This window comes from Sinocyclocheilus anshuiensis, unplaced genomic scaffold (genome assembly GCF_001515605.1).
Source record: "Sinocyclocheilus anshuiensis isolate Anshui unplaced genomic scaffold, SAMN03320099.WGS_v1.1 scaffold724, whole genome shotgun sequence".
Classification (NCBI taxonomy): domain Eukaryota; kingdom Metazoa; phylum Chordata; class Actinopteri; order Cypriniformes; family Cyprinidae; genus Sinocyclocheilus; species Sinocyclocheilus anshuiensis.
In genome coordinates, this window is record NW_015555740.1 from 120,269 (window position 1) to 126,879 (window position 6,611).

Sequence of the window (6,611 nt, forward strand, 5' to 3'; positions counted from 1 at the left end):
TTCGAGTCGGTTGTCCAATTAAGTCAATATGATTTGACTTGTGGTCAAAATATATGGCTTCATAAAAGGTTATTGTTGTCTATGCCTAGATCAAACGTTATCTGGTGCACAAAGACAATACATTTCCATATAAATATCAATCTGTGATGAGAAGATATCAGTGATGTTATATATGACTGTAAATATGTATTATAATGGCAAATGGCTCATCATTTTGTTCAGCATGACTGAATGAATCTGGGAAACTGTTCATCCACGACCTTTGGACCAATTTGGACTGTTGAGAGAGGAAGTGGTTTCCGCTGTTACATTTTGATGGATCATTGCTAATTTGGTGGCGGTTCTGAATATTTTTACTCTCGAACAAGCTCTCTTGGTGGACTTCTGGATTTCAAAGCAGAGTGATACACAAATCCCTGACTTACATATCACATAGGATTTGGTGGAAATGCCAAACAGCCTATTTATTAAAGGCAGAATGTCTTATGACGGATGAAGAAGTAGTTGCAGCTGAAGCAATGGCCAAAACATCCTGAGAGCAGCAAGGAGCTGCACAGGCAGAAATCGAGATGTTTTTTCTTTAGTCGGGGTTGATACGATGTACCTGTATTATGCTACCTTAGCCTTGATGTTGTTTGTATCATTCCTAATAAACCTGAACTACAGGATTACAATAAGTTTCAAATCAAAACATGGGAGTCTTGTAATATTACTGTAGTTAAAGACATGCATGTTATTTGATTTATGTATATAGTAAACTAAAATTAGAGATAGAAAATAGAGATCCAGGCAAAATGGTAGGAGGGGTTTAGTACATAAACAGCTGCTTACCTTACAAGGATTAATGAAAAAAATACCTCCATCCTTCTTGGTTTAAACGATAACATCTCATGACTTGTTTGAGCTCGTTTTTTTTAAATAATGGACACACTTTATTTTATTCTTGACTCACCTCAACATCATCAGATTCTATTTTTGTGTCCAGAACCAACAGGTCAGACTTTTCCATACTTAATTGCTTTAGATTTACAGAGACTGTACTCATTAATAGGCACTTGTGTATATGGGTCAGTTTAGCCAATATTCAACTATAGCTCCTGGGCAGGTGCAATGAATAACAAAGAGGCATGCAGAGGGGAGAATACTCAAAACAAGATAAATATACAGACAAAATGTTACATGGACAAGACAGTCACATAGACAAATGATGTTTCTTTATCAGAACAAATTTGGAGAAATTCAGCATCAACATCACTTGCTCACCAATGGATCCTCTGCAGTGAATGGGTGCCGTCAGAATGAGAGGCCAAACAGCTGATAAAAAAATCACAATTATTCACAAGTAATCCACACCACTCCAGTCCATCAATTAATGTCTTGAGAAGTGAAAAGCTGCGTGTTTGCAAGAAATAAATACATGATTTTAACATTAAGCCATCGCTTCTGGCCAAAATATGAGTCTATAATCCATAATAACGCTTCCTCCAGTGAAAAAGTCCATCTCTTGTTGTCTCTCACATCAAAATCCACCCATATATTGGTGTAGAACAGTTTGGACTGTTTTCGCATGTAAATCTGTGTATATTTCTCTTCTGATTCAGATGAGAGGAGACAACTTTTTCAATGGAGAAAAAAATATTACAGATAATGTTAAAACACCTTAATGATGGACGTGTTTCTTGCAAACACGCAGCTTTTCACTTCACAATTCATATTAATTGATGGACTGGAGTGGTGTGGATTACTTGTGGATTATTGTGATGTTTTTATCAGCTGTTTGGACTCTCATTCTGACGGCACCCATTCACTGCAGTGGATCCATTGGTGAACAAGTGATGGAATGCTACATTTCTCCAAATCTGTTCTGATGAAGAAACAAACTCATCTACATCTTGGATGGCCTAAAGGTGATTACATTTTCCAGCAATTTTTCTTGTTTTCTGAACTATTTCTTTAAGAATGGCTCAGCAGATGTACCTTCTCAGACTAAAGAAATAGATTCCAATTGATTCATTGTGTGTTTCTAAAAAGCACACAGACCAGATCCCTTTCACTGCTTTTCTGAAATACTATGCTGAAGTGTTTCAGAATAAAAAATTAAAAACCTGTAAGAAGGTTCAACGACTGCAAGACATTTCTATTAAATAATTACTGTTGCACTTTGGACTCTATAACACTACTGAAGGCATGCAAATCTATAGATCATACCGTCTTTACAAGTGCACATTTTGCTCTTTTTTTTCCCTTCTCTTAAAATGTTTCATAATGCCAAACAATGATCCTCAAAATCACTGTTTATTGTTCATGTATCATCAACAGGTTCTGGAGGTTAGTTGTTTTTTTGTTTTTTTCCTGGTCACATGCATTCTAGTGTTTGTTTTGAGTTCAGTCACTCATTTGCCACTAGCTTTGGTGGATTGTCAAAGTAAAAAAAAAAACCCACAGCCTTGACAAACCAGTTTGTAAGTTTTAACACCGTGTCATTCCACCCTCTATCTCTTTGTCAACATGCCCCCCTTTCTCTCAATTTTGCCATCTCTACCCGTATGTTCATGTTGTTTACTGACAGTCCCTCTCTCAGGGTGCAGGAGGTCACAAGTGTCACTTGTCCTTTTTTATATGTCCAAACCTGCCATATGCAAACTGTCAATGCCAAAGCAGAGGACAATGCCCAGCATGCACTGCAAAAAGTGCTTTAAATTGACACAATTTACATCAGTTCCACAGATCAGTAAAGATTCATCAACATATTTTTTTCCTTTCGGTTTTAAGTACAATAATTCTTTGTTCCCATACACTTAATGTAATGAAATAAATTATTTTAAGTGACCAAATTAGTGATTCTATTCGTGCACATGATTCATATGTTCATTTTCACATAACCTTCACAAGCCTGCTAACTAATAACACACAGGAGCATTCTTGTTTGGACTCTCATTCTGACAGCACCCATTCACTGCAGAGGATCCATTGGTGAGCAAGCGATGGAATGCTACATTTCTCCAAATCTGATGAAGAAACACACTCATCTACATCTTGGATGGCCTGAGGTGAGTAAATTTCACCAATTTTTTAATGTTTGGGTGAACTATTCCTTTAAGCATTTTTAAGAATTGTGAGTTAATGCAAACGGAAGAGGCTTGTTTTACTTGTCATGCTTGATTTTTAAGAGAATTTTTACATAAAGAAAAGAAGAAAAATCTGAAGCTTACAGATGCAGTAAGGCTGGTGAATTTTAACTCTCTTTAAAGTGGACGAGGAAACGCCCTTCAAGAGAAAACTGCGTTTTGTCACCAGAACCCTGTTGCACACAAAGGCAGATATGTGAGTGAAAACAGCATTGTCCAGTCTCCTTTAAGTCCAGTTGTATTTAAATTGGCTAATTTAGCGAGGTGTTAAGTCATTTTAAAGAACCATTCAACAAATACGCTATTTTACCGTCCCTTCATTTCATTTGAATAGAAATGGGATTGTAGGTTATTTTGGGAAGCTGTTAGCAAATTGAGTCTGCCTGAATGGATTGAATCGGAAAACCAGTTGAGCCGTCTAACAACTGGCCTTTCCCAAAATCACATTTGGCATTCATGCTCATGCTGGAGAATTCACCGTGAACTTTACCTAAAGGTCAGAAGACCGTATTTGTATGTGTCTCAGGTTTTTGTCTATTGTATATAGTGTGATACATGCACCTTTGACTCCACTAATCAAAGTAAATGATCAAAGTGGTTTAAAAACCGTTTATGCAAATTGTTCTGAGAAAACTTATCTATTTTCCAAGCAGAACTTGTGCCCATTAATATTAAAGTGGCAAATACCAGGAGGTCATAAATCAATAAGCATGTCCAGTGAGAGCCATGGCACTTCCTGGAAACAATTTTCCCCTCATAGGAAATAATCCTATTATACTTTGTCTGAACTATTTGGCCAGTGCCTTAAGGTCTACATATAGGTGATTAAATTGTTATGGAAAATGACAGCTGTAAATTCAGGGCCGGAAGGGTTTACAATAGCGCATTAGAGAAGCACAAAAAATAACTAAATTACTGACTGCAACAAGAGGTGCAGGGCCCACTTAAAACGATTTGATCCTGGACTGAATGGTCTGATGTGAAAAACAATGAACTGTTGAGTTTCCATCTCAACAAGAACTGAAAGATCATATGCCACTGTCTTTCCCCTCCAAAATGTATTCAAGCAATCAAACGTGTTAACAAACAACAGTAAGTCAAAATACATGTCTGTTTACCGCACTTACTATTTACACTGTGATGGAGCCTATATAAATGTAAGCAGAAAAAATGTGTTTTATGTAAACATTACTATCTTTCCATGAACTCGAACATGCAATTTCGTTTTATATTTGTTTCGCTTGTAAGAAGTGTGATGCATTATAACCAAATTTTTATCAATATTAAATTATTATAATAATTCTGTGGCTTTCCTGTGTGCTTTAATTTAATTTAATTTAGTATTTCAAGGAAACCTTGTAATCTGCATGGATAATAAAAGTAAACCTTGGAGGCTTACAGTTATTATCTAACAGTGACATCTAGTGGCCATCAAAAGATTTTGTAATTGGAAAATATATTCTAGTCTGTTGTTTTGTATTGGCAATTTATGGGAAGATAAAGAATTAGAATTGTCAATTACTCAGTTAGTTACCACAGTAACATTTTATTTTAAGGACCAGTTCTCACTATTAACCAGTTGCTTATTAGCATGCATATTATATTGGCTGTTTATAAAGCACATAATGCCTTATTCTGCATGACCATATTTTAGATCCCTTAATCTACCCCTTACCTAAACTTAACAACTACCTTACTATTAATAAACAGCAAATTAGGAGTTTGTTCAGGGAAAGCTGAATATGTGATCTATCTATCTATCTATCTATCTATCTATCTGTCAGCCCATTAATTTGTAAGACAGTGGACTCAAATGATTCATGTAGAGACACCGTTATAGGAGAAATGTTCCACTTCCCATTACAGAGTATCACAAGCCCCCTACTCGACCACAGGCTCAAGGTTGGGAGGTATAAACAAACCCAGGAAGAACAGTTTGATTAAGCTCCGAGAAATCATTGTGTTGCTGTCATATACAGCAATGATAAAACCATCAAACAATCAAAATGCCCTTAAACAGCAGCGGCAGCAGTTCGCACCAGCATTCACTCCCGCCAGACATTCAGCAATATGTCTCTGTCAGTGTGTCTGTAGTGCTGAAAGACTGTAGTGCTGATATTCAGATTAACAACACTCTTAATCTTATGATATGGATTAAATATTAGAAACATGACGACTGGAACAGATTAAAGCAGAAGATCCAGGTGTAGCACTTACTAAATCCTGAATGGTAAGATCCTCAGAGAGGAAGCAGTTTCAAAGAAAGGAAAGACAGTGTCAGGGAAGGTGATTGTGAATGTGTGTAGATGTGTGTTAGTTACAGGATCAGAGAATGACACCATTCCTCTGTCATAGTCCAGATGAACTCTCACACGCACAAGCTTCCGTTTAACAGGAACGGCAGATAGTTCATACAATCCATACCACACACACCAGACATCAGTGTCAAAGAAAACGCATCCCTTTCTGTGGTTTGATGCTGTAGTTATTCCAAGAATCCAGTATGAATTCCCTTTAACCTCCACATCCCAGCAGTGTGTTCCTGAGTTAAAACCCTCTGAACCCAGAACACAGAAACACTCATCAAACCTCTCTGGATTATCAGGAAGCGGTTGTTTGTTCCAGCTGTCTCTCACACCGGTCAGATCATCAGACAGAGCAAGCCATGGATGAGCTCAATTACAGAGAATTGGGACTGAAGTAATAATGGTATTAAATGCTGAACTATAATCAATGAACAGCATCCTGACCAGTGTTGGGCTAGTTACTCAAAGAATGTAATATATTACTCATTACTAGTTACTCATTTCAAAAGTAATATTGTTACTTATTGCTTTCTGGCAACAGTAATTAGTTACACTACTAGTTACATTACTTTTTTCTTCACGCCCCACAGAAGTTGTAACTGTGTATCTTCCACATAAAATTCTAGTGATTGATAGTGACATTCAAGTAGAAGTGTTGTATTAATCTCATTAATTGTCATGTGTAGCTTGAGGCTAATTGTAATTTCTCCGTTACCCATATGCGATTATATTTTATTATGTATTTTATCAAATCACATAAGTTTGTAGGAAACTTCAATTAAAAAAAAAAAAAAAAATTAATGTAATATGTTACCACATATTTTTTTTCATCTTTGATGTTTATTACTGAAATGATCCCAGCATTTGGCAACAGAATTCCACTTTTGATTTCCAAATACTTAAATAATACAAAATACTAATACTAGAACAGTTACATTTCCCATCCCTGCTGTTTGTTAATGATGTCACTGATGTGTTGCATTTTAAAGCGATATATTTGAACGGACTCGTGCGGATTTCAGTTAATAATGACAATTTTTAGTCTGTCTTAGAGATGCCAAAAGTACCGACTTCAGTACCAGTCAGTATTGAAATTTTAAAACTGTCAATTTCCCGCTAGCATTTGAGCACTGCTGAGCGGATTCTTAAACACAGCTGATTGGCCATTGTGTTCACT